This window comes from Rutidosis leptorrhynchoides, chromosome 1, assembly GCF_046630445.1.
Source record: "Rutidosis leptorrhynchoides isolate AG116_Rl617_1_P2 chromosome 1, CSIRO_AGI_Rlap_v1, whole genome shotgun sequence".
In the NCBI taxonomy this organism is placed as follows: Eukaryota; Viridiplantae; Streptophyta; class Magnoliopsida; order Asterales; family Asteraceae; genus Rutidosis; species Rutidosis leptorrhynchoides.
The window spans coordinates 424,242,209-424,255,596 of record NC_092333.1 but is presented as its reverse complement, the minus strand read 5'-3'; the positions used below and the strand labels follow the sequence as shown (position 1 = coordinate 424,255,596).

At 33.1% G+C, this 13,388-nt stretch overlaps 1 pseudogene; it reads right to left on the bottom strand.

Annotated features, from left to right (window-relative positions):
• Positions 1 to 1,863: 1,863 nt before the first annotated feature.
• LOC139886593 (clathrin heavy chain 1-like) lies at positions 1,864 to 6,387 on the bottom strand (annotated as a pseudogene).
• Positions 6,388 to 13,388: the final 7,001 nt, after the last annotated feature.

The window sequence follows — 13,388 nt, the reverse complement described above, 5'->3', positions numbered from 1 at the left end:
TACATTCAATCTATCAAAACCTACGAAACTAAAATGACGTCATTTAAAATATTAAAAGGTGTGATATATTGTGAACATATCACTGAAGGAACATGTTATGATTTAGAGTTGTTTATGTAGAGCCCCATTATACGTATAGTTATAAACCAATAAATCAATGAGACTCGTTGTTAGTATAATCTCTCAACAATAAGCTAAAAAGAATACATACAATATATTGATTGATTAAATATAAAGATACCTCGAATTGCACAAGTAGCATGAGCATTGTCCATGGATCGCTTGTTGAATTCAAAACGGGCCTAATCATGCCACTTCCAGTAACTTTTCGAAAAATGGGTGCACGTTACGTTTTTAACAAAAATATTTCTTTTTTTTTTACAAAAGTAGTTGTTGAGCAGTAATATAGAGTAAACTTTTTTGAAGTAACCAACAACAATGCAAATATTTTACCAATTTATATTTAGCAGCATAAGATGTGGTTTAGACGTTGAGTGCCACAAATATATATTACAATAAAAGTATGACTTAGGACTCAATATAATATAATTTGACCGGGAAAAAAAATCACATAGTCCAACCATAATACAAATTTTATAATTAATTATCATGAACATATAAACCACAAACCATTTACTTTTAGTTACACAATATACGTATATGTTGAATTTAGTTTGTAGCAACTGAATACCTGAACCTGAGCGCTACTGAGCGCTAAAGAGTCAAGTAAAGCCACTAAGCTATGATATAAATTATGAACTAAAAATAATTATGAACTAAATAAGCTTTGTTAGTCAGCCGAACTATAACCAAAAAGCATTAATTGTATCAGCAAACCAACCCAAAAGAATGATAACTTTTAGTTAATAGTAAAAGTATTAAGATAACCTGTCAAGGGAGGTTTGAAGAATGGAAACGATTAGTAGATCCATTTGACACTAATACCTCTGTTTTCCTATAGTACTGCATAAAGAAAAGAGTGAAGTTACAATACAAATGTACAAGTCGGGTAACTATTATTGTATTAACCTCAACAGTTAAACCTCATACATAGATATATTAACCTCTGTTGGCACAAGCATCGTCCTATGAGGGATTTGTTGATTTTCTGCAGAAAACACCAAAAAAGAACATTATGTATCAACTAATTAACCAATAATCCCTAGACATAACAAAATCTGGGACAAATAAGATCAAGTAAAGAATACTCCATTATATACCTCATAATCCTTCAACAACTTCAAGCAAGTATGAAGAAACCTACAAATACTAATTCATTAGAAGTGAACCAATCTGCCATTCACGGAATCATCAACATTTCTCCATGTTTTTTCGTGATCTAAGGTCGGAGTAGACAATTGTTTCTGCAAAATTTAGGTTACCCTCGAAATCAAAGGACTCAATCACCAGATCATATTTCTTCTAAGCGGAATTTAGGATATTCATCTTTTCCTTCTGCGTCTCTTTCGTTATTATACATACCACATATCCTCTGTTGCCAGTGTTGAAAATTATCACGTTAAACTCACTGCAATAAACAATTGTCAACAGATTAAATTAATGTTACAACTAATGAAGATACAAATACCTCTTTTTAACTGCTAACTAAGAAATTGAAATATAGCTTATTACAGATTGAAAATGTAAGTTTCATATAAAAAAGACATTGATGTCAATTTAGTTCCCATGTGACACAATATTTCAGAGTTTTACTATGTGTTATTGTGTACGTAATTGTATTAGGTGACTATCACATAAGGAGTACATATATTTTATGAATTATGAATTAATCAAAAGTAAACTTAGGGCTCATGTAACACAACAATAACTTAAATCTATTAATACAAAATAAACTACAAACTCTTATTTGATTTTTTTTTTTTTTTTTTTTTTTTTTGCTTTTAAATATCCTATTGAACTATTCAAGAATCAATCCTAAACTTTCAAGACCAAATTCCTATTTTCACATTCACTTCAAGTCAAGATGATATTTTTATGCTGACCAAAACTGGTCAGTATAGATTGGCCTACCAGCATTTTGATTTTTACTTCATAATAAGTAACATAACTTTGAATAAAGCAATTTTTGAGGCTGTAAGCATTCGAAAACACCATAATAAAGTTTTAACCAACTGACCCGTTGGACACAACTAAAAATCCAACTCAACTCAAGTATAAGTAAATGGGTCAAACCAGAGACAACTTTTTGTCTCCAACAACTACCATTGTATGTAATTGTTAACCCTAGAGATGGAATAGTTTAATATGCATATAAGTCTACTACCCGCTGGTCCAATGCATTTTCTTGAGAGTCGATTACAATAAATTTATGGCATCTTAAAACCCTTACGTTGCTGAGTCCTCTGCATGAAGATTTATATCAACGTCATCAACTTTAGCAAAGAAACTCTTTGGACTAAAACCAAAAACTCTTTGCATTTGCAAAGTATCAGTGAATTCTAATAATATAAACACTTTAATTGATAATTATAATTACGTTACTACTGACAAAATCAGTTCTTTCCAAGATTATGTACCCTGCAATATACGCTCTTTTTTTTTAAAGGCACATACACTATTAGTTTAGAAGCAACATATAATATAAATATTAAAATCAAACCTTAAATTTATATTTACTAATTTATAGAAAAAGATCATTTACCAATTAGTTAAACAGAGTTTACACTAAGCTTAGAGCTAAAGTAGCAACATGTACTTGAACTGCAGAAAAGATTAAAGGTTGTTATTATACCATTAAATGTAGCTTGAAATTCCGAGTTATAAATAGCCAATACACAATTTTATACATAAACATAAAGAACTTACATATCCTAGCAACAAGGGCATCTTCATCTAGCAACATGGGCATCTTCATCTTAATTCTCACCGAAAACCTAAATAATATTTATCAGTCTGAGCTGAGACGTGACAAATTTATAACAACGTTTATAGTATATCGAGACAATTAAAGCAACAATGACATTAAACTGCAGCATACCTTATTTGTAGAGGCTTCCCCCACTTTGATATATTATTAACGTAATGCAATCTACAATTAAGACATGAAAATAATAACAAATTACGTTTGTTGGGCATTACATCAATTAGGTTCGTAATTAGTTCATAATTGAAAATCACTGATAATCGGTTTGTACTATTACTAACCATGTGTAACATCGGACAATGGTGATTTGATCCTGACTGAATAATGATCGTTTGCTAAAGCACCACGTGATTATTTCACATTATTGTTCATCGTGCCTGCTGTTTACAACAAATTAAATGATGTTAAACGCTGCATAGGTTTATATAAATGGCTTCAATGGGACGTTCTAATAAATTATCTGTAAACAGCAGATTCTAATCGTATTGTTAAACATCAAATCATAAAGAAACGTCACACCAGATGTGGATGTGGTTAAGTGACTTTGAACGCTATTTGGTGCTTCATTATGCAAAACTCCACTGACAAATATAACAATTATTAAGTAATGGCCTACCTATTGACTTCACATGCCCTAAATATGTTTCCTTCTGATAATGTTGAGTTGATGGGTGTATCAAAGTTCCATCAAACCCTGAACAACCCAAAACTTCAGGTAGCAACACAAAACAATTATTAAGTAATGGCCTACCTATTGACTTCACAGTGAGACTAACAAACGGATACCACAATCAACAAAAGAAAAATGTGAAAACTGAATATAACAATGGTAAAAAAAACTACGAATTTTACCTTTATAGTTGAACTTAACACACCAGAGCACGATTTCTTCATCAACTTAAGCACGAAAAGAACAATCAGATTTGCATCGAAAGATGAACCAAATCCGAACAATTGGATAACAAAATCAAGTAAAGAAACAAATATAAACACCACCTGTAGAGATGATGAAAACACAAATGAGGCAAATCAGTTAATCAACTAATCACCAAGGCCGCATATCTATCAATATGAACCCATTCGCGGCATTCTAAAAGGTGGCATTGGTGGCATTCCCATTCCTCCCATTGGCGGTGGTGGAGGACCATATCCTCCGCCCATACCCGGTCAGTTAAAGCAAGAGGAAGTAGTTGAGCATACATATTCTGCAAAATTGCCAATTTTGGCATCAGTAACTTCAACCGTGTAGCAAATTAAACCAAGCATAATCAAAGACAAAACCATAAGAGTGGAGTGAGAGAAAAATGAATCTGCTGTTTAACAATATCCTGCTCCTCATTCTCCTTGGCCTTATTTTCCTTGATTGATTCTATCTTGTCCTTAATGAGTTCATCAACCTTACCAGTATATTCGCGAATAAACTGCAATTAAACAAATAAATATAATTAAGAAAAGCTCATTAGCCAGACGAACAAGAAACGTGACATTTTACCTGAAGGAGATACGGGAACGCAAAATCAATCATGTTGTTTAACCAGGCTAGCTCAAGAGAAACATCTGGACGAATCAGATCGTAACAAACAAATAGAGATGAAGCAAAACATTCCTTCTTTCCCTGCACAAGCAATACACGTGATCATTACCAAACGGTCCATTGCCTCATCTCAAGAAGCTCCTGTTTCTCAATCTACATACGAAATTCAATTTGCACATTAGAAAAATTTACTACACAACACAATGAAAGTTCAACTGAACCCACCTTTTGTGCGAATCCAATCTGGTCAAGTTGTCATGCAAATCTATAGATTTGCGCAGTCTATCATAGTCTTCCTCCTCTACATAAATTTCATTCAATGCCTCATTTACGGCAGATACGTTATTGCTCTGAACTGCAACCATGTATGGATTCACAAGAGGAAGTTGGCCAGCCTGAAATAAATAAAGTCAAAGTCAGAACATAATACACAAGGAATCTCAAGCTTACACGAGTACGACTAATTGTTAAGTAATATACGAACCTTGCGCATTATGTCGACAACGCGTGTATGATCAACACGTAGTGCAAGAACATTTAGAACGTCATAATAAGGTCTGGGTGTTCTTCCAAATAGAAGTGAACCGCCTTATAATAAAGCTCAACATTGCCACTTTAACTGCAATATCCTTAAACTGCATATGATCCCAAGCCTCGGGGGAATGATTTATGACGGTCGAGGCAGCGTTATCGAACTCATCGTATTGAATATATATAGGTAAGTTCCTTCCAGTGTTGTTGCTCGTCACAAGCACGGATTAACTTAGGAATGTTAAGGCGGGTTAAAAATAACTTTATGTGCTCCATTAACTTCTCATGACGGTATCTGGCATAAAGAACACCAAGCTCGGCTCGGTGAAGATACCCATATGAGCCTGTTCTAAACCCAAACCACTCTCCATTAGAGATATCAGCTCGTTAAAGCATACAACATTCATATAGATTGATTATATGATGAGTAATCATCTACTTCACAATTCAAATATTCAAAAACAGATTAAGTTAAAAGATGAGAAAAGTACCTTAATTAGGGTATTTTAACTGAATAGATTAAATAAACTAAGAAATCAAAGACATACCAAATAACCAACTGATTTGATTTACTGAATCCAACAAATTATGTTGATGTGATTTCATTAACGGATTTATCATATTTATAGGTTTTGCGTATCAACAATTGGGACGATTTAGGATTATTGTGAGACATAATTGGGGAAGAATATGATGCGGTGCGTTTGTGAAGTATTAAACAAAAACCCTTCAATTTCAGAGGAACTCTAACTTTGTTGAAAGCATACAATTGTGTATGGGACGATTTAGGTTTATCGTGAGACATAATTGGGGAAGAATTTGATGCGGTGCGTGGAGTATTGAACAAAAACCCCTAATTTTTTTGAACAATTTGGTTACTGCTTTGAAATAAAGGATTGCGTTTTCAACAATATGATAACTTACTTGCAATTCCAATGCTTGTTGAAGCTGTACTGCCACCTCGGATGCTGTAGGCCGTTTTTTTCTGTCATCGTGTAAACCAAACAGTTCTTCTTTCATCAAACAATTAAGCTAACTTTTCATACAAACATATCATCAAACATAAACATCGAGTCATGAATTTCAAAAACTTATTAATTGATTAAATAGTTAAAATATATAAACTAAATTGGTTGATTTTTACTTCTGTTTTTTGAAATATAAATACCAAATTCAAACCCTAAAATCTAAAATTCGTAACAAAAGCAATACACGACCTGATAGACGATGGCAGTGCTTTTGAAGAAGTAGGTTACAGGCGGAGAATTCGAGGCCGCTTGCGCCAAATACGCTGACGTTGACGGAGGCGGTGACGGAGGTGGTGAGTGGTGACTGGTGAAGGAGGCGACGGTGGACAGGTGGTAATTGGAGATATTGAGAAGCTAGGTTTGTTGAAATCGACCTTAAAATAGGATTATGAGAAGATATTGAAACCCCTAATTTTCTGCACGTGTGGTATTGTTTTGCTAATAGGTTTATGTATGACTTGGTGTTTATGCTATGTATGTATGGTTGTATGTGTGGCTTTATGCATGTATGTATGTACGTAGGTATGTTTCATGCTTGTACGTAGGTATGTCTCATGTATATACGTAGATATGTCTAGTGTGTATGTAGGTTTAGGTATGTGTGTATGTATGTACGTATGTATGCATGTATGTATGATCAGGTGATTCACATCGCTCGGTGCATCCTGGGACCATTATGGCTGAGGACGACTTCCCTTGCTCTAGAGCTTGGTTGGTTCCTTTTAGTTGGGTGGTTTCGGGGGTGTCTACCGTAAAGGTGCATGAGTGGTTTTTGGTTTGCTAAGGGTGGTTGGCTCTTTGCTTGTGCAACAATTTCCACCCGGCATGCCCTCGAGTTGCTGTTCACAAGGTCTTTTGGCTCTATTTATTGAGGCAACGACAAGCGTCGTTTTAGTGGCGTCTTGACTGCCGCTCAGAGCCTAAATTGATTCTTAGGCATGCTTTAAACACCATGAAAATCTGATTCTACCATTTTCATGGCGTCCCCCCCCTCCCCTATTTTTTATCTATATATTTTATTATTTTTATTATTATTTTTTATTTATCTTTGTATTTTTTAATTTATTTTTTAATTTCTATTTTTTAGTTAAAAAAAAAAAAAGTCTTTTTTTAGCCGGAGGTTCTCACGGAAGCAATCTCTCTACCCTGGAGTAGAGAGGGGGATGAATTTCCTTTCCCGTGGGTGGAGAATTCTCTCGACTCGTGGTAACAGAAACGACTTCTCTTCTAGTTTAGGATAGAGGAAGGATTGTCTACATCTTACCTCCCCCATACCTCGCAGGCGCGGGATTGGGTATTGTTGTTGTTGTTGTTGTATTGAAACCCCTAATTTTGTTCAAATCTACCGTGTCAAATCTACCGTGTTTTTTCTTAATGTAAGGGTATTTTAGGTACATTATAATATGTTTTTGATTTATTAGTTAATTTTTTTTTAGTGGATGATTAAAGACCATTGGATCAAAGGGTATTCTAATGTAATTTTGTAATCTAACGATAATTAAGGGGGTTTTAAAAACATTTATTAGCTAATCAAGACTCTCTTTTAATGTATATAGTGAATAGTGATAGTGATTATATATTATATATGTTTTCTACGGACTAAAAATAATCACACATTTAATTATTTTCAAGTAGGTGTGTGAAAAGGAATTAAATAGTGGCACTTAATCGAAGATAACATGCGAAAGAAAGCTTAGACATTGAATGGAAAATGCCGCAAATGATAATATCTAAAGAGTGAGATTGTGTGAGTAGCAATAGGCCTATAGCGATTGTTGCAAAAAAAAAAAAAAAAAAAAAAAAAAAAAAAAAACCGATTACTCGTCGATTAATTCCCGATTACTCATTTTTAAAAATCAATCCATTTCAATTTTTTAAAATCCGTTTAATCAATCGGTCAACGTCGAATGTTGGATCAAAATCGAATTTAGTAATTAAAGTCAGTCAAAGTCAAAATTGGTCAACAAATTAACATGAATTTTTTTTTTTTTTTTGAAAGGCAAGTTGTTGTCATCGAATAATTTCATTGATCAAACATATTTTCACGGGGTCAAGGTGAACCTACGCTTGAGTGCATAAAGGGGTTTAAGGACTAACAATATTCGAACCTCCGACGCGTAGTCGTGGATAACCCACATCGGCATCTTTTCGATTCCGACAGGGTGGCCGATTTGAGAGTCCACCAACAATCTAGCATACGAGGTTGAATGGCCCAAAGACATGAAGGTTTTATAGTTCGAGATATACCTGAAAGTCTTTAAGATCGTAAGAAGCTTTATTCGTACGATGGAGATTTGTATGCTGTGGTTTACGTATGAGTAAACGAATGAATATATTAGGGTTTATGAGCTATGTATTTATAGGCTCATGAATTAGGGTTTCGGTAGAATCTCTTCCCCAATTAAATGTAATCTTATCCCAACTAACTTTCGTTATTTAAGGAAAAGAATCCGAATTGATTATACCGTACATTCTTCTAGAATGTACTGGATCCTTATGCAAGTATACGAAACTCGCATCAGATGGTATAGGCGCACAAGGTGCGGCTATACCCGTGCCATATGCCTTACATGGCAGTTTATGTGCGGTTTAGGGATTTGGATGCGTAATCCGCACAGTCTTGCGGATATGCGTATCATTAAGTCCCCCCAGTTCGATGTTATATACAATGCCAATAAGTGTATAGCGTCGAACTAATTTAAAATAAAATAAAAGCACCGAATAATGCCCAATGATTACCTCAGATCATAGGACTGTGTATTTAAACGTATTGGCGATATACATAGGACATTATATGCGTGTATATGTAATCAACCGCCGTTTGCATTAAATGCTAAATATTCGTATAGTTGAAAAATCGTCCTTTCGACTGTAATTCCTGTACCCGAGGTGACAGCTGTCACTATTCATCCTAGACATAATGATGAAAACAAATGTAACCGCCTGGAGTTGCTATCGTACGCCGATTTTGTCAATCATCTTTATTGCAGATTGATACACGTGTACGCTCAAAATTTGACCGTGCTATTTTCAAATTTGCTTTGCCTATAAATAGATAATTCACCCTTTTTGGGTTTTGGACGCTCCTCTCTTATTTCAAATTTTGCTCTTTTTCCGGCAGCCGTTTGCTTTTCCGTTCGTATTTACCCAAAGGTCCGTGCTTTATTTTCTTCATTTTCCTTTTTACGCTTTAAATCTTGCATCCATTCATCATGTCTTCTGATAAGAACGTGAAGGATATAGAATCTTTTATTACCGAAGCAGAAATTCGCCGTATCATCGAACAATACCTCCAATTGAAAGGACCCGTTCATACCGATTATAAACGATTCACAATAGTTGATTTCATTGCAAGGTAATTTCTGTATATGATACATTTTACAAACGTTGCATTCATTTTTAAAAGACAAACTTTCTTTACATCAAAAGTTGACGGCATGCATACCATTTCATAATACATCCAACTATAATTAACTTAATAATAATAATCTTGATGAACTCAACGACTCGAATGCAGTGTCTTTTGAAATATGTCATGAATGACTCCAAGTAATATCTCTAAAATGAGCAAATGCACAGCGGAAGATTTCTTTCATACCTGAGAATAAACATGCTTAAAAGTGTCAACCAAAAGGTTGGTGAGTTCATTAGTTTATCATAATCGATCATTTCTATAATTTTAATAGACCACAAGATTTTCATTTACATTTCTCATAAAAATACGTCCCATGCATAGAGATAAAAATCATTCATATGGATTGAACACCTGGTAACCGACCTTAACAGGATGCATATAGAATATCCCCATAATTTCGGGACTCTCATCGGACATGATAAATCAAAGTACTAAAGTATCCGTAACTCGGATGAGGCTTGTTGGGCCAAATAGATCTATCTTTAGGATTCGCGTCAGTTGGTGGTAATTATAATAAACACCAATTCTTAGGCTACCAAGCTAAAAGGGGGCATATTCGGTTCGATAGTCCAACCATAGAATGTAGTTTCGATCACTTGTGTCTATTTCGTAAAGCATTTATAAAAGCAGCGCATGTATTCTCAATCCCAAAAATATATATTGCAAAAGCATTTAAAAAGGGAGCAAATGAAACTCACAATACGATATTTTGTAGTAAAAATATGCATACGACGATACTGAACAATGCAGGGTTGGCCTTGGATTCACGAACCTATATCATTTGTATATATATTAAACATATACTCGTAATTGAATAAATCTATTTCTATTTATTATTAGTAATGTATTTGTTATGTTAATAATTTATAAGTTTCATTATTTATACATTTTCATTTTATATATATAGAGATATTAATATAGTTAAGTTATGTAATTTAAATATATTTCTGTATATAAAAATCTTTATTTTTATACCTATAATTGTCATACCCCGTCCAAAATCTTCCTGAACGAATACAATAACATCTGGTACCATCGCGATGAACTGATGTCTATATGCCATGAACGACTCCATGTAATGTCTCTAGAATGAGTAAATGCATAGCGGAAGATTTCTTTCATACCTAAGAATAAACATGCTTTAAAGTGTCAACCAAAAGGTTGATGAGTTCATAGGTTTATCATAAAACAATAAAATTCATCATTTTGATAGACCACGAGATTTAAATCCTGCATGGTACAAATGGGCCCGAATCCTATACCCACCTGTAATGTACATGCGATATCTTTTAAATACAGTACACCTTTCTCGTGTACGAAATCATCTTTCATAAATCTTAGTAACCGTACACATATCTTGTGCAAAAAAATAACATACACATAACCTGTGTATAAAATCATCCTCTAGATACATAACATTCACTTTTCATTGCTTTCATAGCTTAGCTTGGTAACCGACCTTAACATATAATGCGCATAATAATATCCCCAAAACAGAACATCTCGTCTGTATAATAATCATATAAACTTCGAAGTACTAAACACCACGCCCACTAGCCCTTCCGTCTAGTGAACATTCTGGGTGGGGGTGTTAAACCCGGTAGCTACCTTTAGGATTCGCGTCAATTAGGCGTGCACTAATTCTCAAAATTAGTGATGTTCCCTAATTCTTAGGTTACCAAGCAATAATAATCAGGGAAAAATATTCATATCAATTGTGGCAATTATCACGTCCACATAATTCAATGGTGGCAATTATCACGTCCACATAATTCATTCGAGGAATGTTTTGCTTGTATCTATCTCGTCAAACATTTATAAAAGCATTTCATGTATTCGCAGTTCAAAATATATTTCAAAAGCATTTAATAAAGCAGTTGTAAAAGAGTTGTAAAAACAGCGCATGTATTATCAGTTCCAAAAATATAAAGAGTAAAAGGGAATCAAATGAACTCACTATACTGTATTTTGTAGTAAAAATACATAGGACGACATTGAACAAGTATAGGGTTGGCTTCGGATTCACGAACCTATATTAATTGTATATATATTAACACATATAATCACATAATTTCTCCTACATAATATTTATATATTAAGTGTTGTAGTTATATAAGTATATGTATACTTTATTTATATTTTATATCTTCAGTTATATTTTATATATAGTTATTTTGTAAATAAACAATATTCATATATATAGTTATATTACAATATATATATTTAAAGTTGGTATTATATAAAAAAAAAATCAGTAATTTATTATATGTAATATTTATATAATAATGTTATTATGTTTGTAGTAAAAATAGTAATACTGTAATAATAATAATAATACTAATTATAATAATAGTGATACTAAAATAATGTAAATAAAATTATATATAAAAATCATGTTAATGAAAGTAATATTAGTGATAGTAATAATGATAATAATAATGATAGTTATAATTTCAATTAAAATATTAATTTGAATGTTAATAATAATCACAATAATAATAACAGTAGAAATAATAATAATAATAATAATAATAATAATAATAATAATAATAATAATAATAATAATAATAATAATAATAATAATAATAATAATAATAATAATAATAATAATAATAATAATAATAATAGTAATAAGTAAACTACCTCGAAGAAGTAGTTCAAAGAAAATGCTCAAGTCTGGGTTTGAACCCGCGACTTCTCGCTAACCAACACCACCCTAACCATTCCACTGTACATTCATTTCTGTTTCGATTTATAACCCAATTATAATTAACTCGATTATTTCAGTTAACATAATGATAAATTTTAGATTCATTTTATCATCTCTATAACCATTATTATTATCATCCAATCTCCATGATCATCATGTATTATAATCACATCATTATGATTATCATGTACATAATCAACCTCATTCTCATGCTCACCACAACATCACGATCACCATTATGATCATATTATCATCGTCACATCTTCGTCTTCATAGTAACTTAAATCGTTTTCTATCCTAATCGCCATTATCATTATTTAAATGTTATATAGCATCATCAATCCTCGTCAATATCTACATCATCTCATCCTTGTTTCTAATCTGTAAATCATCTAACAGAAATTTGGTATTGGCACGACTAATATAACAGCCCAATAAAACTGAATTCGTGGCCCAACATGACTAACCCAAGCCTATCTAATATTTTTGTGGCCTGTTGGGTTTCCATAAAGTGCTCGACTGAAAACAGCAGCCCATCAGAGAAAGAACATGGCCCAATAGCACATCCTAGTATCCTTTGGCCCAACATGACATTTCGTGGCCTTTTCTTTCGATGTGGTAACAGAAATTTGATGGGAAGAAGCATAAATAAATAAATAAAACATAGGTCATCAATCCCTCATCATAGGATCCGGTTTTCTTAAAGTGGGGTATTTTTGTGAGTGTCGGCCAACAAAGACTTTTGCTTTCGGGATTTATAACCGAATCAAAAAGAAGCCATCTTTATCATGGTGGTACTTGACAAAAAGGAATTCCAAATAAGATAAAAGGAAACGTCTCAAAAATCTTCAAGTGGGGTTTGGTTAAATAAATAAAAACTTTATCTAATTACTTAAAAATTCGCACGTCCCCTATTTGTGATTCAACTTGGTCGGCCACCAAATGAAAAGAATACCACACCAATTACTTTATAGCAACTTTACAGTAACTTTTGTTATCATATAATAGTTCACAAGTCATTCGATACATTTGTTAATTTGATGACGGAAATACATACGTGGAGCAGCAACCGTCCAGTTGGAACAGAAGAAGGTTTATAGCAGTAGCAGTATTTACGGTTATTTATAGCAGTCTAGCTTGTTGTGAGGGGCTTGTGGTGGTGGTTTTCGAATTGTAACAATAAATAACACTATCATTCTCTTGATGATAGTAGCGGTTCGTTGTGATTGTAATAGAAGTTGAAACAAAAGATGATCATAAAACTTGCAGCAAACAGTGATTGACAA